Source organism: Papio anubis, chromosome 8 (genome assembly GCF_008728515.1).
Source record: "Papio anubis isolate 15944 chromosome 8, Panubis1.0, whole genome shotgun sequence".
Taxonomy (NCBI): domain Eukaryota; kingdom Metazoa; phylum Chordata; class Mammalia; order Primates; family Cercopithecidae; genus Papio; species Papio anubis.
Genome location: NC_044983.1, coordinates 112,693,006 through 112,715,879, shown reverse-complemented (window position 1 = coordinate 112,715,879; position 22,874 = coordinate 112,693,006). Strand labels below are relative to the sequence as shown.

At 37.9% G+C, this 22,874-nt stretch overlaps 1 long non-coding RNA gene across 1 annotated transcript; it reads left to right on the top strand.

Moving 5' to 3' along the window:
* The first annotated feature begins 442 nt into the window (after positions 1-442).
* On the top strand, positions 443-22,418 carry LOC103887063. Its single transcript, XR_650994.3, has 2 exons — positions 443-1,223; positions 22,293-22,418. It is a non-coding gene; the product is annotated as an uncharacterized LOC103887063 (long non-coding RNA).
* Positions 22,419-22,874: the final 456 nt, after the last annotated feature.

The window sequence follows — 22,874 nt, the reverse complement described above, 5'->3', positions numbered from 1 at the left end:
TGTTATTTCTTTTATTATGTATTTTGGGTTATTTTCTTAGTGATTTTCTTGAGGATTACAATTAATAATTTAGTTTATAATAATCTAATTTGGATTAATACCATCATGATTTCAACAGTATGCAAAATCTTTCCTCCATTATAGCTCTGTCCCCCTTTCTGCCTTTGTGTTGTTAGTCACAAAAACTATATGTTTATATATTGTGTAATTACTGCTTTTATGTAATTCTCTTTCAATTGAAACAAAAGAAAGAGTTAAAAACACAAAAAAATACACTATACTGTTTTTACATTTACCTATATAATTACTTTTTCCTCCAGCTTGCAGATGGCAGATTGTGGGACTTCTCAGTCTCCATAATCATGTGAATCAATTCCTATAATAAATATTCTCATAAATACATATATTATGTTTTCTGCCTCTCTAGAGAATCCTAATACATTAAGTAATATTCTATTACACAGATATGTTACAATTTGATTATGCATTCAAATGAATGGGATTCTCCCAGTTTTTTTCTATTACAAATGAATCTGCTGTGAACATTTTGTTTTGTTAACATTGATTGAAATTATCATTTTTTCTTTCTTAGTTTGTTAATATGGTGAAATACATTGAATTATTTTTCAGCTGTTGAACCAAACTTACATTAGAATATCTTTTTACTTCCTTTCAACCTATTTGTGTCATTTTCTTTAGAGTATGACTTAGAGGTAGCACATTGTTGGGTCTTGACTTTTTATTCAATATGACCATCTCTGCCCTATAATTGGCAGATTTAAATGATTTACGTTTAATGTGATTATTGATTAAATTTATAACATTTTGCTATTAGTTTCATATTTTTCTAATCTGTTTTTTGATCCCTTTGTCCTCTTTTTGCTTTCTGTTAGAATAATTGAGTATATTTTATGGTCTTACCTTCTCTCCTTTCTTGGCTTACCAGGTGAACAGTTTTGTTCTTATAATGGTTGCTTTAGGGTTTATTCCATAAACTTTTCTGTGTTCCAGTAATATTATATAACTTTCTATATAGTAAAAGAAACTTAAGACAGTTTGTTTCAATTTTCCCCTTTTAAATAGACTTTTGTGCAGTATTTGATATGCATTTTACTTCTACATCTTCTCTAGCCCATGATTTTTTTTTTTCTACTTTTATTTTAGGTCCAGGGGGTAAATTGTGTGTCACTGAGACTTCGTGTGCAAATGATCCCATCACCAAGGTAGTGATCATAGTACCCAGTATGAAACTTTCCAACCCATGTCCCTTTCTCACCCTCCCCTCTCAAGTAGTCTCCAGTTCTATTGTTCTTATCTTTGCTTCCCTGTGTATTCAATATGTAACGCCCTGGCTGGGTGCCGTGGATCACGCCTGTAATCCCAGCACTGTGGGAGGCTGAGGCAGGTGGATCACGTGAAGTCAGGAGTTCAGTATCAGCCAGGGGAACATGGAGAAGCCCCAGCTCTGCTAAAAATAAAAAAATTAGCTGTGTGTGGTGGCACGTGCCTGTAATCCCAGCAACTCAGAAGACTGAGGCAGGAAAATCACTTGAATCTGGGAGGCAGAGGTTGCAGTGAGTCAAGATCATGCCACTGCACTATAGCCTGGGTGACAGAGCAAGACTCTGTCTCAAATATATATATATATATACACACACACACATATACGTGTATATATACACACACATATGTATATATATGTGTATATATATTATGTGTATATATATGTATATATGTATATATAGTGCCCAGTTATAAGTGAGAACATGCAGTATTTGGTTTTCTGGTCCCACATTAGTGCACTTAGGATAATGGCCTCCAGCTGCATCCATGTTGTTGTAAAGGACATGAGCTCATTTTAATGGCTGTGTAGTATTTTGTGGTGTATATGTACCACATTTTCTTTATCCAGTCCATTATTGGGCATCTTGGTTGATTCCATGTCTTTGCTATTATGAATAGCACTGTTTTCTACATATAAATGCAAGTGTCTTTTTAGTAGAATGATTTGTTTCTCTTTATAACCCACAATTTATTATTTTTATTTAAGTAGTAAATTATCATAAAATTAAAAAGAATGTTTTATCTTTACGTATGTTTTTAATATATGCTAGTTTTCTTCATCTTTGTGTAAATCCAGATTTTCATCTGATATCACTCTTCTTCCCTTTAAGGGATTTCCTTTAACATTTCATATACTTGAGGTTTATTGATAATGAACGCTTTCTGCTTTCATATGTCTTGCAAAGTCTTTATTTCACCATTAGTTTTAAAAGGTATTTTCACTGGTGATATGGTTTGGCTGTATCCCCCCCAAATCTCATCTTGAATTGTAACTCCCACACTTCCCACATGTCATGAGAGGAACCCATCTGATGGTTTAAAAATGGAAGTTTCCCTGCCCAAGCTCTCTTTGTCTGCCGCCATCCATGTAAGACATGACTTGCTCCTCCTTGCCTTCCACCACGATTGTGAGGGCTTCCCAGCCACATGGAATTGTAAGTCCATTAAACCTCTTTCTTTTGTATACTGCCCAGTCTTGGGTATGTCTTTATTAGCAGCATGGAAATGGACTAACACAACCGGAAATAGAGCTCTAAGTCAAAACTTTTGGAGGTCTTTAAACATATTGCCCCACTACTGTCAGGTTTACATTTTTTTCCAACAAGAAATCTATAGTCATTTTTTTTCTGTTTTTTGTTTGTGTGTTTTGTTTTTCTGCTTCAAATGTCTGTATTCTCTCTGTTTTTAAGGCTCCCATTGATGATTGGTTTTAATAATTTTCTTAGGATGTACCTTGGAGTAGTTTTATTGTGCTCAGAGTGTATACTGGGTTTCCTGTATCTCTGGGTTTGTAGTTTTCATCCAATTTAGAAGAAAAATTGGCATTTCTTCCAATACTTTTTGTGGTAATCATTCCCATGTCAGAGATTTCAATTACATACATATTAGGCATCTTAAAGCTGGCCACAGTTCACATTGCTTTACTATATTTTTAAAGTCATTTTTGTCTATTTAATTTCGAGCAGTTTATTTTTTCTTTTATTTTAGGTTTGAGGGTACAAATGAAGGTTTGTTACAGAAGTAAACACCTGTCATGTATGTTTTTTGCACATGCTATTTCATCACCCATGTAGTAAGCCCAGTACATACTAGTAGCCCACTACCCATGTAGTAAGCCCAGTTATCTTCCTGCCCTTCTCCCTCCTACTACCGTCCCCACTCAAGTAGACCCTAACATTGTCTGTTGTTTCCTTCTTTGTGTCCATGTGTTCTTATCATTTAGGTCCCACTTATAAGTGAAAACATGCAGTATTTGGTTTTCCGTTCCTCAGTTAGTTTGCTATGGATAACAGCCTCCAGCTCCACCCATGTTCCCACAAAAGACATGATCTCATTCTTTTTTATGGCTGCATAGTATCCCATGGTGTATATCAACCACATTTTCTTTATCCAATCTGTCATTGATGGGCTTTTAGGTTGATTCCATGTCTTTACTATTGTGAGTAGTGCTGCAGTGAACATTCACATGCAGTTTTAATTGTGTATTTATTAACATTTTTCCTTCATTGTTTATCTGCTATTCATCTCAGTCTTCATTTCAGACATTTTTTTTTTTCATCTCTAGAAGTTTACACTGGGCCTTTTTATACCTCCCATGTCTCTGTTTAATATCCTCATAATTATTCTACCTTTCTGATTATCTGCAATATAGTTATAAGAGATATTTCAATGTTGTCTGCTATTTTTAGCATGTTTCAAGAATCTGTTTTACTGATTGATTTTTCTTCTCATGATGGATCATATTTTCCTGCTTCTTTGCCTGCTTGGTAATTTTTATTGGCTACCTGACATTGTACAAGTTACCTTGTTTGCTAGTTTTGTGTACCTTTAAATATTCTAGATCTTTGTTCTGGGGCACAATTAAGTTACTTGGAAATTGATCCTTTCAAGGCTTGATTTTAAGGTGGTATCAGAGGACTTCAGTCAAAGGCTAATTCTGCCCCAGTGCTCAGGTGATACTTAGAGTACTCTAGCTGATGCTCCCTTGTATTATAATGTTCATTCAACTTTAGCAGGTAGGAGCATTAACTCTTCCAGGCTCTGTGGGAATCCCAGGGATTGTTCCTTTGAATCCTTGCTGTTGATTCCTTTTGTAGTCCTAGTTAGTTTCCTCACATATATGCACTGAGTAATATTCTATCAAAGTCTCCAAAGGCACTTTCTGCAAATCCCCAGAGCACTCTATCTGTGCAGGCCTCTCTTATCTGTGAAGCAATTTCATGCCTGGTTGTTGTCTCTATAAGTCAAAGCCACCTTGGAATGTACAAGTTCTCAACTTTCTCTGGTCACCTCAGGGAGACTGCCAGGCACTATTTGGATTTCCCTTTCCTGCAAAACAATGTAAAAACTCTCTCCAGCTAGTAAATTGGAAATATATAAGCCCCCTCTCATCTGTTTCTGTTGTTTCATTCTCTTGCATAGCTTCTTTCCAAATGTCTGAAAACCATTATTTCATATATTTTGCTTGTTTGCTTAGTTTTTTTAAGGTAACAAGGTAAATCCTTTCCCTCATACTCAATCATGGCCTAAAATAAAAGTTATGAAGTACTTTATGGATACTAATATTCTAAGGACATAATATATTGAAAATATCTCTCTAAGACTGTCCCATAGGGAGGTAGTCTATCTGAGAATCCTGTCTTGTACCTAACACACACTTGCAAATTGAGGTAAATATTTGGGAGCCAGCTTATTCATTCGAATGTCTACTCTGTCTGAGAGGTTCTATTCCATTTGAACTCTCAATACATGCTGTAGTGGCTCATGCTTTTGTTCACATTTTGCAGCGTGAAATCACCCTTGCTCAGCTTGAATCGGGCTGATTGCCAACCCATTGCTTGGACCACTGCCTGGTTGGATTTGGCTGTAAATATAACTAATATAATGGTTTCACACATGGTTATTTTGGCCATCGTAATATAAGCAGTTACAATCTGCTGCTGGCTAAGTATTTCGATTGCCACTATTCACCATAAAATGTCAGTGCGGTTGTGATTTATAGCGATGACCTTAGTAGGCATAATTGAATTTTTCTGGCATTGTGGAGCTGGAGCACATCTGCAAATCACAGCTGGCAATGTCTCTGGTTAATCTGGGCATAAATACAGCTGGGCCAGTGAATAAGCATTCAAAAAGAAAAAACATCCAAAACAAGCAAAACATAACTAGAACCAAGAACTGATATAGAAATTCCAGTTTATTAACTCATTTATTTACTCAACATCTTGAGTTAAGTAGTAGAATATGTGAGAAATCCAACGTAACACATATGCAAAATAGCATTTAGCCTATTATCTGTTGCATTCCATAAAAACAGATACATAAAATTGCAAAGGAAAATAGCTTTGAAATGTTAACTGATGTAAGTTTGCTGTTGTTTTTCTTGGAATTACCTGTTGCTCCTTGACTCTTTAGCCAATTCAGTTTCTAGTTAGGACTTTGCTAATTTAGTATTTTAAGGTAGTGATGATCCAGACAAAAGAGAGAAAAAAGGAAGTTTTTCCCAGGTTTTGAGTTTTAAAGTCTAGGTCTTCCCGATGATAGGAAGGAAAATAGCAATGTTCCTCAGAACTGATACTAGAAAAAGTCTCTCAGAGTTAAAGAAATGGGGAAAGTCAGAGAGGAAATATTTTCAGTAGCTATTTGGGCTTCTGCACAAGGGGAGATTGCATGTTGCTCAACCCGGAAGATAGAAGAAGGAATGACAGGGCCCAGAAAGCCTGGAGGATCTGTGTAAAAGGAATCCATGCCTGCTTTCTTGTGAGAACCTGGAGAAGCAGTAAGAGCTTATCTACCAGTTCCTTCCAGCTAGATAGGTCCAAGACCAGTGCATTTTTATTGCACATTTTGAAGTCCTTCACCCAACAAGATGCAGATTCTTCAGAACAATTCTTACATGTCTGAGAGAAGCTCCGAACTTTCTCCAGTTGAGTCTAATCATGGGCTTCTAAAAGAAGATTAGCCAAGAATGAATCAGACTTTAGATCCTCACTTACATAGACCAAGAGAGAGAACGGCAGAGATCAACAACAGGAACAACAGTGTCCTGGTTCTCCCTCCCAACACCTTCCACCTCCTCATCATGCAAAGCCTCCTAAAGTTAAACCCAGTCCTTAAGGGAGGAGAAACCCTGAATTGACTGAGAGATTTTTCTGCTAACCAGCAGAATAGGGGATTTGTAATGAAACTGTTAAAAAATAAAAAGGTCTTGTCATAACCAAGTTAAGTTACTTTTCTTACACATCTAAGTTTGGAGTTTAAGATGTAAACCAACTATACAGTAGAAGTTTCTGGGATATTTTAGCTTGCCATTTTCTGGGCCTTATCTCTAATATCAGCATCGCAAAAGATATTCATTCAATAAGTCCTGAGCTGATATGCAATTAAAACCCAGAGAAGGAATGTGAGATAACATCATCTGTGAGATACTGCAGCTGAAATTAATCCACGTCAAAACTCAGTGGCTAAAAACAACCATTATTTATTATCACTCACATGTCTTCGTATTGGGTGGGGTTTGGAAGCTCTGGGGTTGGCAGCTTTGCTTCATGTGTCTTTTATCCTCCTTCTTGGACCAGCAAGACAGCCTAGGTCTATTTTTCTTATGGTGATGGGGCAGGTGCAAAGGGCAAGTAGAAACATAATGCCTCTTAAGTCCTGGTCTAAAAACGAGCCCATTGTCACTTCCACCCACATTTATTGGTCTAAGCACGTCATGTAGTCAGCCCAAAGCAAGGAGTGGGAAAGTGCACTCTGCTCAAGATGTGGTCACAGCAATGGTGTAGTTTCAGACAGGGGTCAATAGTTTTCCAATCATTTAACTGATCACAGGTGAGAGTAAAGAATTTTTTAAGTGCCACCTATTGGTGGCCACTTTGCTACGTGCTCCACATGCTACATATCTAGGTCTGTAAAATGGTATTATATAGTTTGCATTATTTTATCATTTTTTCTCTTAGCATATGAGGAAACAGAGGCTCAGAGGGGCCAAGTAACTTGCCCGCTATGCATAGAGACTGAGCTGAGATTCTAACCTCTATCTGTTAGACTCCAAAGCCTGTGATTTGGAGGAACCAGGCTGTTGACCAGGTGTCAGGTTTCCTGATGCTTAATCAAGCCCCCTTTTCCTGAATGACTTTGTTTCTAGATGATTAGATAGTTCCAAGGGGTCTTTTTTTTTTCTACTTTCAAGCACAGTCCTTCTTCCTTTCCTGTTGGACTTGCTAATTAATTCAATGACTTTTCCTGGATTCCTATTAGTAGGTAACACCATGATTTATACCATCTGGAAAACATTTATCCAAGTCTTCAGTGGAACGTTTCACAGAACAGGAGACGTAAAAGGAGATCCACAAGAGGTGCTGTGTTTGCATAAGTGATAAATTACCAGCCCTTGGATTATCTGCCAGGAGCTCTCCCTCCAGGTTTGGGGGCAGCACCTTTCCTGCTGTGGTGCCAGCTGTATTATTTACCACATGTTTAGTAAAGCATGTGCCCTCTGAATGAAGTGAGGGGGTGGAAGCAGTAAGCTTGCATAAACTAGCTTTCAATAGAATCTATTTTCCTCCAGTTGTCTCAAGTGCCTTCTCCCTGGGTAGTCATGCTTCATACTTTTAGAAGCTCAGATCCCAACAGCTGGAGATAAAACTCCCAGTGTAATGGAAGAAAACATGTTGATAGTTTTAATTGGTCCCTAAAGTGAAACCCAAGGAATGATTTATTGGTTGATGGATTTGAGGCTTCCAACTTAGCAGAGCTGGGAAGCATATGGGAAAGATAAACACACTAGAAATTTGTGGCCATTCGTTAGAAAGTTAATCTTAGTTCATTCAGTATATGATAATCTAAAAATCTCTTTAAATTTTATTTATTGTTGTTGAAGTTAATGATGCATCTACTTACCTGCAGGCATGAACACCTGCATCTTGGACCATGCTGTGGTTTTCTACCAGTCTTGAATCCTCCAAGGGTCCTAAACCTATAGACCCAAATAGGCAAAATGTCTATTCCCAACCATACAACTTCATTATTCAAGTGTGGAATATCTGGTGAGGCCGAGGAGCTCTGTAAGTACTGAGAGGCTGGCCATCAAAGACACATGAGAACTTCTAATACTGTATACCCACATTCATCAACAATTGTTGCCATAACAGCACATAAAAATCAACTCCCAAATCTTCCCGGGTTATAACAGCAAATGTTTATGGTTTACTCATGAGTATGTACATCAATTTCCTGCTCACAGGACTGCGGGCCAGCTGGGCCCAACTCTGTCTGCTTCAGGTTAAAGGTCAGGTTCATGTCAGCTCCTTGTACCTTTCCTGCCAGAACCCAAGATCAAGATGCAGAATCATGGTCATGTTCATCCCATGGCAAAATGCAGAAACACAATAGGGCTAGGGCTAGAGAAAACTAGCTGTGATTTTTTTTCTTTCTTTCCTTTTTTTTTTTTTTTTTTTGAGGCAGAGTCTCACTCTATCACCCAGGCTGGAGTACAGTGGCGTGATCTCGGCTCACTGCAAACTCTGCCTCCCAGGTTCACACCATTCTCCTGCCTCAGCCTCCCGAGTTGCTGGGACTACAGGCATCCGCCACCATGCCCGGCTAATGTTTTTGTATTTTTTGTTTTAGTAGAGATGGGGTTTCACTGTGTTAGCCAGGATGGTCTCGATCTCCCGACCTCATGATCCACCCACCTCAGCCTCCCAAAGTGCTGGGATTACAGGTGTCAGCCACCACACCTGGCCTAGCTGTGATTTTTAAAGCCTCATCTTGGAATTGGCACATTACCACTTTTGTTCATATTCCTTTGGTCAAAACAAATCACATGTTCTCAAGTCATTGGACCAGGAAAATATACTCTACCTCATGGGAGAGAGAGAGAGAGAGCAAATATTTACTAAAAAACAATCTAATGAAACACACCTGTATTTTTATTTTTATAAACTATGACCTTTATTTTTCTCTTCTATACAATTTAGGGCAACTGAGAGTGAAAATAGGAATATGCACATGAAGTAACTCATGGAGAGATAAATAGAATAAGGAAGTATAAACTTTTTTTGTAAACTGTAAAATGTCATGTAATATTACAAATAGGAAACCATTTATTAAGCAGCCATTATCAACTATGGAAGGAGAAATGTTGAGAATAAATTATTCATACAAGCCTTTCTGACTACGAAGCCTGCTAGTCTACACTGTATAATGAATTTAAAATATAGTTTTTAATAATAAAAATCCTAGTGATAAGGGCCTTATAATTATCTCTTTAGATAGAAGTTAGGTATTGTGCAAGACATTTTTTGGCAGTGTTCAGGGTAGGTTGAAGGGTTGGCTGAAGGAGAGATAAGGAGAGAAATAAAGATGAATAAAATGTGAGTTCTACTCTCTAGAAGCATAAGCCTAGTAGTAGAACTAAAATGTGTTCATGAGGAACTATAACCCTTCCCTTCCTCTCTTCTTTCCTTCCTTTCATTTTTCTTTCCTCTCTATACTGTGATGGGGCACCATAGAATGGTTAAGAACACATACTCTGGAGCAAGACTTCAAGGACTTAAACTCTTGCTCTATCAGTTTTTAGGTGTATATTTCCAGTAAGTCATTTAACCTCCATGTGCCTCAGTTTGTTCATTTGTAAAATGGAATAACATAATTTCAGCAAAAATTGTTGCCCCTCCACATCCCTTTAGCATTTGCCTGTATGTCCTGAAGGCGGCTAACAATAAAACTCTTACGAATCTCTGCTGAAGAGCTTTTATTTTCTTTCTTTTTTTCCTCTGGTCATAGAAGTATGGTCAGCCCACCCAGAGGACTCAGGAGGAGCACTCAACCAATAATAGGCACAGAGATAGTAGATAAATATCTCATCTTCCTCACCCCTAGTTTGATATAACGCTAAGGTTTATTCTGCCTCTATTTCATTGTTTCTCAATGAGATTAAGCTCCAGTTACATATTATGATAACTCACTTGACAACCTGTATTTTATTATCTTTTTTTCTCCCCTATCTCATCCACCGCCTATCATGTTTCCTGGGATAGCTACTCAAATAAACTATTGGCACATAAATTCTTATGTCAGGACTGCTTCTGGAGAATCTAAACTAAAACAATAGTTGTATCTATGTTGTATGATTGTTATGAAGATTATACATGTTAACATATGCCTGATGCTCTTAGACCACTGTCTGACATTTAATTTGGTGTTATCTGTTATTACAACACTAGAATGAAAGTTCCAAGAGGGCAGAGCTTATTTTTTCTTTACATACTTTAAACTCAAGTTTTTTATTCTGTTTTTGGTAAAACAGGCTCTTCATGATTTACAAAAATTTTTATGAATTGCAAAAATGCTTTTTTCTTTTCATGTTTTTCCCTGCATTACCATGTTTCTTCCTGTGTTCCCCCATTCAAGATTGGCTGCCACAATGAGATAGAAAGCATAAGGACTTTTTAAAAACTTGCATCTGTAGTGGAAACCTTAGCAGCAAACAGTAACTGCTCTAGGTCTGTCCGCATGGATGCAGTTTTATTCACTTTTGAATTTTTAGCTTCTATAGCAGTGCCTAATCCATAGCAAGTACTCATAAATATTTGATAATAAATTTAATTAAATACTTGAGGGCCTTCTAGGCTTTGGTGATATGAAAAAATATTGGAATATATACATGTCTTGGAGTAGCTTAAAATCTAGTCCTGAATAGTTATATAAGCAGAAAAATTACAAAAAAGATAAAAAGGTCTATAACAGAGGTGATAGAACAGGTAAGTAGCAGGTAAGTAAGAGGAGATATGATGAGAATGCAGAGGAAAAGATTAAATTTAGGTAGATACGTAGGCAGGAAAAGAAAAGCTTCCTGAGGGAACATTTGCACTGGGCCTTGAATGATGGATAGAATTTTACATAAAAAGATAAAAGCTGATTTGCAGGTTTGGAGTTTTCTCTGTGCCATACATGTTATGTGACTTGCCTCAGAAATTTCTACTTAATGGGATCTAGTTGCAGCCTTTCTTGAGTACTTGTCAGTAGTTAATTTTTCAACCCAAATGATCAGTGACTTTAGGGACCAGCAACTCTGTGGCATTAGTGACAAAAAGAAATAGCAGGATAAAAGGATCCTATGAGCCTTGAAAGCAAAAATTGTCAATTTATTCCCAAAGGAGAAAACTGCGTAGTAAAAATGAATCTAAGAACAATTGGAACAAAATTAAAGAAGGACAAAAAAAAAAAAAAGAGCAATTAGGGTCATTGCACTGGTAAATGCAAAATAACTGTAGAGAACCATTAAAGAAACCCCAGAACATTCAAACAGTGCTTCAGTAGCCCATGCCTCAAGGATCCCAGAAATATTCTATCAGCAGCACAGAGACCTATCCTTAAAATAACTACTTGAAACAGAATTTATGTTGACCAAGGAAACTCTGTTGATCCCAGTTATAGTGAAGGTTCAAATACTTGTGAGAAAGGGAAAGTTCCAGAGGATATAGACAAAAGAAGGAGAAGGAAAAAGAAGAAGAGGAAGAGGAGGACGAGGAGGAAGAAAAATAAGAAAGAAGAAGAGGAAAGAGAAGGGAAAGGAGAAAAAGAAGAATAAGGAAGGAGAAGAAGGAGGAGGAGAACGAGAAGAAGAAGAAGAAAAGGAGGAGGAGAAGAAACCAACTGTAAAAGCAAAATACAAGTGAGGATAACAGTTTGGAGGGCAAAGTCCACAGATATCTAATGAAGAAAATAATAGAAACAGGGACCCCTGCAGAATCAGGCTTAGCCCAGAGAGGCAAAGAAGGAGATAAACAAAAATGTCATAGTTTCAATACTTCCTAGTAGCCAGAGAGGAGGGATACCTTTAGATGTGAGTCTGGGATTGCTTCTTTGGCCTACCTTCAACCTCGACAAAAGATCTGTCTTTTGATAGTCTCATTTAAGCAAAGAATTAAAGCATATGAAAAGCTATTATAAGATTAAAACATACAACTCAATTATTATGGACAATAAAAACATTGAAAAACTCACATTTTTGTTTACAAAGAAGATTGAAATTGAAGCCACATATTTCACTTTCAGTAAAAAGAAGTAAAGAAAATGACCAAGGCAGTGAAAGAATAGCAGAAACAAACTATTTTAGAAATTGAGATAGTTGGACACTAGAAAGAGATGAAAAGCGAGCTGAAGGAAATAAAGCATGGACTAGAAAAACTCAGGATAAAAAGAATGAATTAGAAAGAATTCAAAGTTAAGTAGATATTATAGAAAGCTTAATGTGGGAAATACATGTTATGGGGAAACTGAAAATAATGAAATGAAAATAAGGGGACAAATCATTCAAGGAAATCTGAAATACAGAATAGAAGCAACATATGTGTAACTAGAGTTTCCAAATGCACAAAACATCAGTGGGGCAGAGCCAATGTTTACAACTATAGATTAAAAAAAAACTTTCCAGACTCAAAATAAATCTGAAATCTATGGTGGAAAGAGCACTGTACTGGAAAGACAGACTTTATAGCTTTTTGTCCAAGCAAATTAACTGTCTATTGGAACAAAACACCAAATTCCTCAGAAGCTCATACCAGAATCCAAAATTGCTTCAAGATATTCCCTAAAAGGGACAATTTTCAACTGGAATTATCAGGCAAACAAATGAGGAAGTATAACCCATACTTAGGAAAAAATAAGTCTACAGAAACAGACTTTGAGAGAGCCCTAGTTGGATTTTATAAAGATTAAAAGTAATGGTTTAAAATGTCTTCAAATAATTAAAAGAAAGCATAATCAAATTATTTTAAAAAGTATATAGCTTTGATGATTGAACAAGTAGAAAATTTCAGCAGATAATAGAAATCCCCCCCAGAATCAAATGATAATTCTAGATCTGAAAAATAAATGAAATAAAAAATTTCCTAGGTGGGCGAAAGAGTGGTTGGAAGACAGCAGAAAAAAATACGGTGAATCTGAAGATAAATTAATAGAAATTATCCAATCTGAAGAACTGAGAGAAAAAAAGTAGCACTAGAAAGAAAATCTGTAGCTTTAAATATTAAATCATATCAAATCCATAGCTTTGGTATCCATAGCTTTAACTATCAAAGTCAGTAAAAAATTAGTTAAGTCTCCAACAAAGAGAAGCAGAAAATACAATTTTAAACAAGCAGAAAGAAGGAAACTTTTAAAAATGAAAGCACAAGTTGATAACAAAACAAAAATATCATAGATTTAATAATAAAAACACAAAGCTGATTTTTTTGAAAATCAAGAAAATAGACAATCGACTTGCATTTGCTAATCTAATTAGAGAGGGAGTTAGAGAGAGGGAGGGAGACAGACAGGCAGACACACACACGCATCCATTAGTATAACACTCCTTACCTCTATGTCTTATAGAGAGGAGTGACTTGTCTGATGCTTGAATTTGTAGAAAGAACTCGTCGAATGCCACTGGAGATGGCTAAGCTATAATCATTACTCTGAAATTTAATAACCAAAGGAAGAAAATGAAACAGTTATCTTACCTTTCTGGTTTGATCTGTATTTCAGAAGTCATCACATAGTTTTCATGGAAACTGTGAAAGGAAAGTTCTTCTATACAGAGTAGTTTCCACTAAAAAATACAAAGATATAGACTTGAAAGTCATCATTTTACAAGCCCAGTGAAATAACAGAATCAGACAGTAGTGATCAATGATTTCATAAGTGGCTTACAAAATTGTGCTATGCCCCTGTGCGGCAGCATAAACATCACCCAGGAATTTGTTAGACATGAAACTATTTGGTTCCCAACCCAAACCAATTAAATCAGAAATTTTGGGGTTGGGGCCTGGCAGTCTCTGTTACAACAAACTCTCCAGGTGATTTTAATGAAAATCAAAAGCTAAGAACTGCTTTATGTCACACTGGCTCACATTATTTCATTCTGCAGAAAAATCAAGCATGATTAAGGCTGATTCAAGGACATCAAAGTTTTCTAGGACATCCTTGTTTTTATTGCTTTCTGATTTTGGCCAGGGTGGAGGTTTGGAGGTGATAGAAACATTTTTGTATTTCGGAAGCTCAATAATGCTGTCATGTTTCTTCTTCCCTTGGTTCTGACATTTCAGTTAAGACTGTGTCTCAAAAACAATTGCAGAAAAGTCAGAAAGATCTTGTCTATCCAACTTTACTACCTGGACTATTAAATAGTAATTTTGGTTTCTGAAGCCTCCCTAAGGAACTGGGACAAATTGAGTTAATCAAATTTTCTAGACTCCTTTGATTTTCCTACAGTCATACAGACCTGGCTCCTGTCATTTTGAATTTCTGAGCCTTTATTTTTGTAGAGAAAATTGGATAATACTCTCATGTGCTTTAAAGCAGTTTGCAATCCTCTTAGAAAAATGACCTATATGTGATAGAAATGTTGCACCAACAATCGTTGCATTGCTTTGAGCTTTTCATGTGGCCATTATAGTGTGTACGGGTATTCTTGATTTGTATACTCTCCTGGAGGGCTGTGTCTGAATTCTGTGGAACTCCCTTTGTAGCAAGCTAAATGCTGCATGTCATTAGGTATTAAATTAATGCATTTTGGTGATCAAGCTGCTCTGAAGAAAATATTTCTCTTTAGAAATATTTGTGTCAGTATTCCATCCTGAGTCCTTTCTACCCAAAGTCCTTGAGATAGCAAAGTCCTTAAAATGCTTTCAACCAGAGTCTTTTAGCTCATAGAAGGTAAATTGGGATCAGGGTATCATAATACTACTTCTCACCTCTCCACACATGCATGACAGGGATTCTTGTGCACTACCTCAATATTTCCCCCAAGTAATTCTGAGAGTCCCTAAGTGGTGTTTCACCTATGAGTGACAAATGTTGTCCTCTTGGATGCCACATGGGCTCTGCCATTTATTCATCTTCTAGGAATACTCCAGCCCCCGTGTTGAACGTCCTGGTAGTCAATCCCAAAGCAGCAGCTCAGTAGAGATGGTACCTGTTTAGGATAATGATGGAAGATGCCGAAAAACTGCTGCTAAACATTGCCCTGTGCGCTCATGCTGCCAAAGGAGCAGTGTTGAAGAGGTTGATAAGGATGGCATTTCCTATCACTGCCCAGTGCCTCATACTTGCACCACATTATGACCACTTTATTGACAGCTTTTTGTAGTTTTTAACCGACCTCCTGCAGCCCACTTGTCCTCAGAAGCAGGCATGTGACTGAGCTGGCAAATTATCAGAGTGTGACATTTGATACCCGTGATTACCTCCCTTCCATTCTGGTCCCTTGCTGTAGAGCCTAATCCATGTGCTCAGCTCTCACGCTGTGGGATGAAATTCTCCGACCCACTTCACTGGGTCTTCAGACATGCCCAGATGTGCCTGCATGTTAGAATAAATATGGCTTGAAGGCAATTATTTCTATCTCTGCTTTAGATAAAGTTGGAGGGTAATGTGGCAAGCATAAATTATGGAATAATATCAGATTTGACTCCTTAGGGGCCATCTGAGCTAAAAAGTGCACTTTAAATGCAAGGGAAGGGAGTAACACAAAGTCCCATAATCTCTAGAAACATGTCTTCATTTACTTCATTCAACAAGTATTCATTAAATACTTAACAATGTTCTAGACCAGGGATTGCAAATAGGTTCCATCTTGTGTGCCAGCTCTGATCAATTGGTGGTTACTGCCTGTAGCCGTCTGAGTCTACATGTGGCCTCAGCAGGAAAGTGTCATGAGTGATTAGCAGTGCCAGCTATAGAGGAAGGATTAAGCAGTAGTGGCAGCAAACACAGCACGTATTTGCTATCTGTGCTCCAGTCTCTAGAGATACAGCAGTAAATAAGACGCATGCATATCTTTAAGTAGTTAAATTCCCTGGCAACAAGAATTCACAGGATTTAATTTAATTTAACTTAATTTTGAGGCTCAGATTCCCTTTCCAAAAAATGTCCTTCAGTCATTCAAGCCAACTCTGCCGATCTTGGTGTGTACTTGTATTTTTCTCCTACCGATTTCATGTTTGCATTCGGATCTGCAGCATCGGCAGCTGGCCACAGCCTCACTCCTTGTTGTTAATGTGCAAGACTAATTCATCTCCTGCCTTAAGGAATTGGAAATGACATTACAAAGAAAAATTGCCCCCTGACTCAAGAAAACTCTGTCCTGGACCAATTTCAAAAAGTTCAGCTTCCTACACAATGATGCAATTTGACATCCCAATTAAAGTAACCAGAGGGAAGAGTCAAAGAGGGAATGAAAGGAAGAGACTCACATTCCAAGCTGAAAAGAAAAACCATTTAGTTGACTTGCATGGGGATGAAAGAGAACTCAGCCTCAGAAGCTGATTACCTACAGCATTAATTCAGGATGTGAGAGACAAAAGATGTACCTTTGTAAAAATGCCCCAAGATAGTCAATTGAGGCTGATTAGTAAAACCAAAGCTGGAGGGTAGGAGGGGAGGGTGTGCAGGGAGTTGTGATTCATGGTGTCTTTTCTAGTTTCCTAAAGAATCGCCAGCATGTGAGTTCTATAAAAGTCGATTAATCATTTGAAGCCAGATGCATTCTTTATTGAACCTGGCCTTTCCTTATTAAATATAGTGATTAAGACCAGAAATAAGGAAATAATACTTAGCATGATCCATCAAGATTCCTATATATTTTACTGCTAATGAAGCAAAAATATTTTTTTATTCAATAGATATTGAGATAATCAAATATAAAGCCAAACTGTCCCTTCAATTTCCTGACACAATTAATGGATGAATACAGTGTTCGTTTAAAAGCAAGACTTTCCTTCACCTCCACAATCAAAGTAATTAAAGCATCTGGTTGCTTTCCTTTTGGATCCTAATAAGTGGGGAAAAATCATTGAGTTCTGCAGATGGCAAAGTTTCATATCATTCTTGGACTGCTTTATAAAGAAAAAAATAGCCTTTGCTAATGAATATCTGTTATCCGTGTTCTGTTATCCTATTATTTATCCAATGGAAACTTACCATTTTGTTTTTCTAACTCCTCATGCTTTTTTTTTTCCTGGGACAGCACCTGCTGTCTTCTGAGAATTGTCCTTTCTTCCCCCAAATTCCAACTTCATGATTTTCAGTATAAATGCCAGTAATTGAACATGTTCTTGCTCCCTGTTTCTCTCCACTACAGATCAAGGGGTAGGCACTAGAATCAGGATGGGTCAGAGTTCCTTCCCTGATATTTTAACACTTGGGAACATAGAGAGCCTCACGCTGCCTTTCCTTACTGGCTGAAGTCCTTGGCAGGCATGTTTTCCACCATGCAGCAAGGCAAAGCATGGGTAGCTAATGTATAGAAAGACAGAGTGGAGGACAAAGTCCTGAAATGAGAGACAGAAGATTCTGACTGAATCCTATTTCTTGCAGAAGTTTAGCAGTATCCATTCCTGTGGCTTGAATCCTCAATTCTTGTACGAGAATGCTCTAATGCTCTCCCTGTTTATTCCTCATTTTGATTAAGTTAACTAAATTTGAATTTTGGTAACAAAGAGCCAAACTATTGGAGTGCCTACAAAGTGTGCTAACAATTCACTTGGCAGTAATGCTAAGCAGTTGGGACTATTTCATCGAGCCAGTGGATGGACATTGATAGGAAGACTTTAAGGAATAGTGGGGATTTGGGAAGATTCTGAAGGATAGTTAGGAATGGGCAGGGATGCTGAGGCAAGTTATGCCATTAATAAAAGAACATCATGGCAATTTGCATGCAAATAATCAAAGCCCAGGCCCTGTTCATTTCAGAATCAGAGGGGACACCCTAGTGCAGGATTTACACAGCTAGGAAGTCAGATGATTAGTCTTTTGCCTCCTATCTCTCCCCAACTACTTGCTCTCCATGCCTACCTTTAAATTTGGCATCACTTGTCAGCTTTGATATCCACATCCTTCCATAGCATCCCCTTTGGTCAAACCTGAATTACCTTTCCCTGACTTTCAGCCTGCCAGGCAAATTCCCTCCCAGTTTTCATGCCCATGGTGTTCATCCACAGCCAACTGAACTTTGTCCTAGGCCTGACCAGTATAGTAGCCACTAGCCACATAAGTCTATTTGAATTTATACTTTTGAAATGAAAAGTTTAAAAAATTTAATATAGAGCTATTCAGCCAGATTTCAAGTACTTGATAGTCACATGTGTCTAGTAGCTACTGTATTGGACATTTCCATCCTGGTAGAAAATTCTATTAGACATCCCTGTCCCACATTGTAGCCCTTGCCTGACCAGACTACCATTGGTTGCCCTCTTGGCAGCTACTAAGAGAAAACGCATAAACAGAATAATAAAATATAACAGCCAGAAGTGTCCTTATTTCTCCCAGGGATGCAAAACATGTTACAAGTGCTTCCATGCCTCTCGTGTGCCATGCCCTTGGCAGACATCACTAGTTAATCGCAGCACTATTTCCCACTGAACCAAGACAGCTTTTACAATCTTTCTGAATGCTATGCTCCTAGAAACTTCTATCGGAAATGACCAGGGTGAATATTTGACATAAATCATTTAGAACCTCATTCAAGTACAATCCCCTCATTTAGCTTAAGAGGAAATCAAAGTCCAGTGAAACAAATGAATGATAGAACCTGGACTAGAATTTAGGCCTTATGATTAAAAGCAGTAGAGCGTGTTCATAGGCAAGAAAGCTCTAGAATTAAACTGCTGGGGTTCCACCTTTTAATTTCTGTGTGATCTTGTACTTACTGTTTTTAAGCCCCAGTGTCCTCATTGTGAACTGGGAATTTCAATAACAGTACCTTCCTCATATGGTTGCTGTGAGACGTTAATCTGATAATTAGCGTAAAGTGCCCAGCATATAACAAGTGCAGAATGAATGATAGTTATTATCACCTCTGTGGCATTTAGGGCTCCAGTTAGTATTTCCATCATATAAATGAGAAAGCAAAAAATCTAAGAGGTGAGACCAATGCCAGGTTCACATAGCTAGTTCATTGCAGAGAAGCAGTTCTCACCTAAGTCAAATCCAACATGCTAACCACTATAACATGTTCTCTAAGCAAATCTTGCTTCTGTAGATTCTCTAAAATGATTTTTCACCCTTCCAGTGCAGGGCACTGAAAAATTCATGCATTTGTGTTCTTACATAGCCCTTTGACACAGCCGACAAAGATCCTGACAGATAAATTGGTGTGGGCCTGTCTTTCTGGGACCTTCTTGCCTGAGTAAGCTTTCTCACAATCTGTCCATCAGCTAGTTAGAAACGAGCATATAGGTCTAGGTCACGCTCTACTTTTTCCACTGCTTCCTAGGTCTTGAAAATTGTGACTTTATTGTGGAAGCAATAACATTGCTGTTATTTGATAGATTTTGACATATAAAAACTGCATTTTAACTTAATAGTTGTTGTCTTCATTTTGCAAATAAGAAAAACAGACTCAGAGAACATCAGTAATTTGCCCAAGGATAAACAGCTAATTGGTACTGGAACTGGTATTATTCAAATCTAAATCAGTCTGACTAGGTTAACCACTGTTAACTAGGTGTGACCTGGGAGGCTGGGCACCTAACGCAGATGACAAGGATGTCATGGGGGAGGGATGGAGTGGCCAGTCTCACCAGAGGAATCCTGCTGACTCTTTGAAGACCACTCTCATCGCAGCAAAAGCCTTCAGACATCATGCCTGACAGCCTGCTAGTTGAGAATGTCATTTTAATAAAACTGTATTTTAAGCCACTTGTCAATTACTTGCTATTGCAGAATTTACCAAGGAGCCTAAAGCTTTGCCATCTAGGAAGGCTTTTTTTTTTTTTTTTTTTTTTGAGACAGAGTCTCGCTGTTTCACCCAGGCTGGAGTACAGTGGCGAGATCTCGGCCCACTGCAAGCTCCGCCTCCTGGGTTCATGCCATTCACCTGCCTCAGCCTCCCGAGTAGCCGGGATTACAGGCGCCCGCCACCACGCCCGGCTAATTTTTTGTATTTTTAATAGAGACTGGGTTTCACCATGTTAGCCAGGATGATCTAGATCTCCTGACCTCATGATCCGCTCGCCCTTGGTCTCCCAAAGTGCTGGGATTACAGGCGTGAGCCACAGCACCCGGCCGGAAGTTTGTTATTTAGGCAACGTTTTTATTATTTTTCTATTTCCCTAAAAATCTTAACCCAATCTTTATATTCTTACCGAATTTCCTTCTGTCATTCTTGCTCAGTGGCAAGCAGTACAGATCTTTAGTAGTAAGCTGTTTAAAGACTATTACCCCCTAAAATCAATAGTTGATTTATATTTTTGAATACATTTATAACTTTATAAAAATGAAACTTTCTCCAAGAAGATATTTTGTGAACATGAATTTTTTTAAACCTGAGTATCATCGATCGTCTTTTTTGTCCACAAAGATAAAGCAGATAATTTGTCTAACAATTGTATGTCTTTGTTTTGTATACTAAATGTAGTTTCATTCTCAGCTAGTAGCTAACCTAAAGGTAGTTCTTTATGACAAGGCTGTGTCACCATGATAAAACAGCTGATGAAAATTTTTTTAATGTGTAAGTTAATTGATTGTACTTATATAACATCAAATACTTAGATTAACTGATTTTTCCTCCTTCAGAAACCTGTCTATTTTTTAACCCAACTGGAAAATTGAGTTAAAAAATAGGGTCTCATCCCTTACACATTACATGTTTATCTAAATAAACAGCAAACATGTCTTGGCATAGAATGCAGAAGAAAACAGGAATCTTGTGAAATTCCTAAGTGGGGTTCGTAAATGTTAGTTGTTTCAAGTTTCAGCTGATGGTCACCTTACAATATCAGAAGCTGTGATTATATATATTTGGAGCATTTAGAAAGAGGAAAAAAAAGGTTTAAATCACATGCAAGACCTCTCAATATTTTATCGTGGCCCCTATCACTTCCTGTGGCTCTTGGTTATTTTATTGAGGCATGTACGTTTAATATGTATATTTTAAGTATATAATACGTATATATTAAGTATATATATGTTAAGTATATTATATACATATTAAACTTACATTATAAGTTAATGTGTTTTTTATATATATATGTGCATAAGAATATATTTTCTGCCTGAGAAATTCTGTTCCTGTAAAACTGTTGGTGAAGGCTATTGTTTCTCTGGGGCCAGGCTGACTACTTCTCTGTTTTCAGAATTATTTCATGACCGGTTTTCTCAGCCATAGAGTATGTGCAGAAGAGGTGAGTATCTTCTGCATGTTGATGTGCTCCTGTGCAGCTGGATCGGTCCCAGTTCATGGCCCCAGGGCCAACAGAGACTATTAGTGCTTTAATGAATTACTTCAGGAGTACCATGAAACAAACAGTAAGAGTGCCAGCTTCCCTCAGGGACTTTGAAATCAGGAACATTTTCATCCATTGTCAGTCCTGCTCCCTGAAATGTTTTTCTTGTTAAATCTCAGCTGTGTCATCTTTGGCTTTTTTGGCACTTCTGTGCTGAGAGTAGCAGAAACATTCTTAGCTTTTTTTTTTCTTCTTCTTCTTCAGTTTTGCAATTATCTAGTTCACTGTTGGGTAAGAATGATTTCTAAGCAGTTCACAACACATTTAGAATCATTTAGGAGAAGAAGGGGCAAAAAGACACATTCAATCCATGATAAACTAAAATCATTTCCTATTTCCTAGTGAAATAAAAAACAGTTTTCAAATCTGTTTACCAGTTTGACACCATGATTCAAGACTTGGACTTTCAATTGCATTCCACACCAGTTAAGATAATCACTTCTCAACAGTCACAAAGGAACCCAAATGCTATTGTGGTTCTCTAGGTGGATTTTGATTGCACTTGGGCACTATTTTAGGGCACTCTTTTAAGTCTGGCTTTTTGGTTTGGTTCTGCCTTTGCTGGGTTTTCAGCACATGAAATCCACCTCTGCTGAAGGCATTGTGGAGAGCGTGGGGGAACCACTAGATGGCAGGAGTGCACTACCTAAAATGGGAACCGCGATTAAGCAGCAAGCTTTGGCATTTCTCTGAACACTTGGCCGTGAGGGGGTGGGGGAGAAGGTAGCTGACTATTGATTGGCCCGGTGACCCTTGTCTCCTCCTCCTCCCTTCCAACTCTAATTGCAATCCTGGATGCTGTTCTCCTGCAGCTTCTCAAGCACTCTGCCAGGATGGGTGGCTTTGAAAACTGTCCTATTGGACTCCAGGGTGGGTTTGCAAGATGACAGAGCAGCTTTAGTTTAAGGTGGCTGAAAGGTTTTGTTTTGTTTGTTTGTTTGTTTTGTTTTTCCCCAGCACCGTGGTACTGGCAATTGTTTGAAGAACGTCCTAAATATGCCTGGGTTTGGGAGTCTTGGCTTCTGTTGGGAACAATACAAGAGATCAAGCCTACTTGTAATAAATAAATCCTGTTCTCTGCCACGATTGTATTTGCTCATTCATTTACTCTTCCCTTAAGTGTATCTTTGTTTTTGCTTTTGTTTGTTTTTGTTTTTGTTTTATGGAGTCTCACTCTGTCGCCTAAGCTGGAGTGCAAGTGGCGCAATCTCGGCTCATTGCAACCTCCACCTCCAGGGTTCAAGCGATTATCCTGCCTCAGCCTCCCAAGTATCTGGGATTACAGGCACGCACCACTTCACTTGGCTAAGTTTTTGTATGTTTAGTAGAGATGGGTTTTCACTATGTTGGCCAGGATAGTCTTGATCTCCTGACCTCGTGATCCACCTGCCTCGGCCTCCCAAAGTGTTGGGATTACAGGCATGAGCCACCACGCCTAGCCTTCAGTGTATATCTTAATACAATTGCCTTGTTTACTAGTTCCTACCATGAAATAGGTTCTAGGGATACAACCATAAATGAGACATAGGCCCTGAAAGA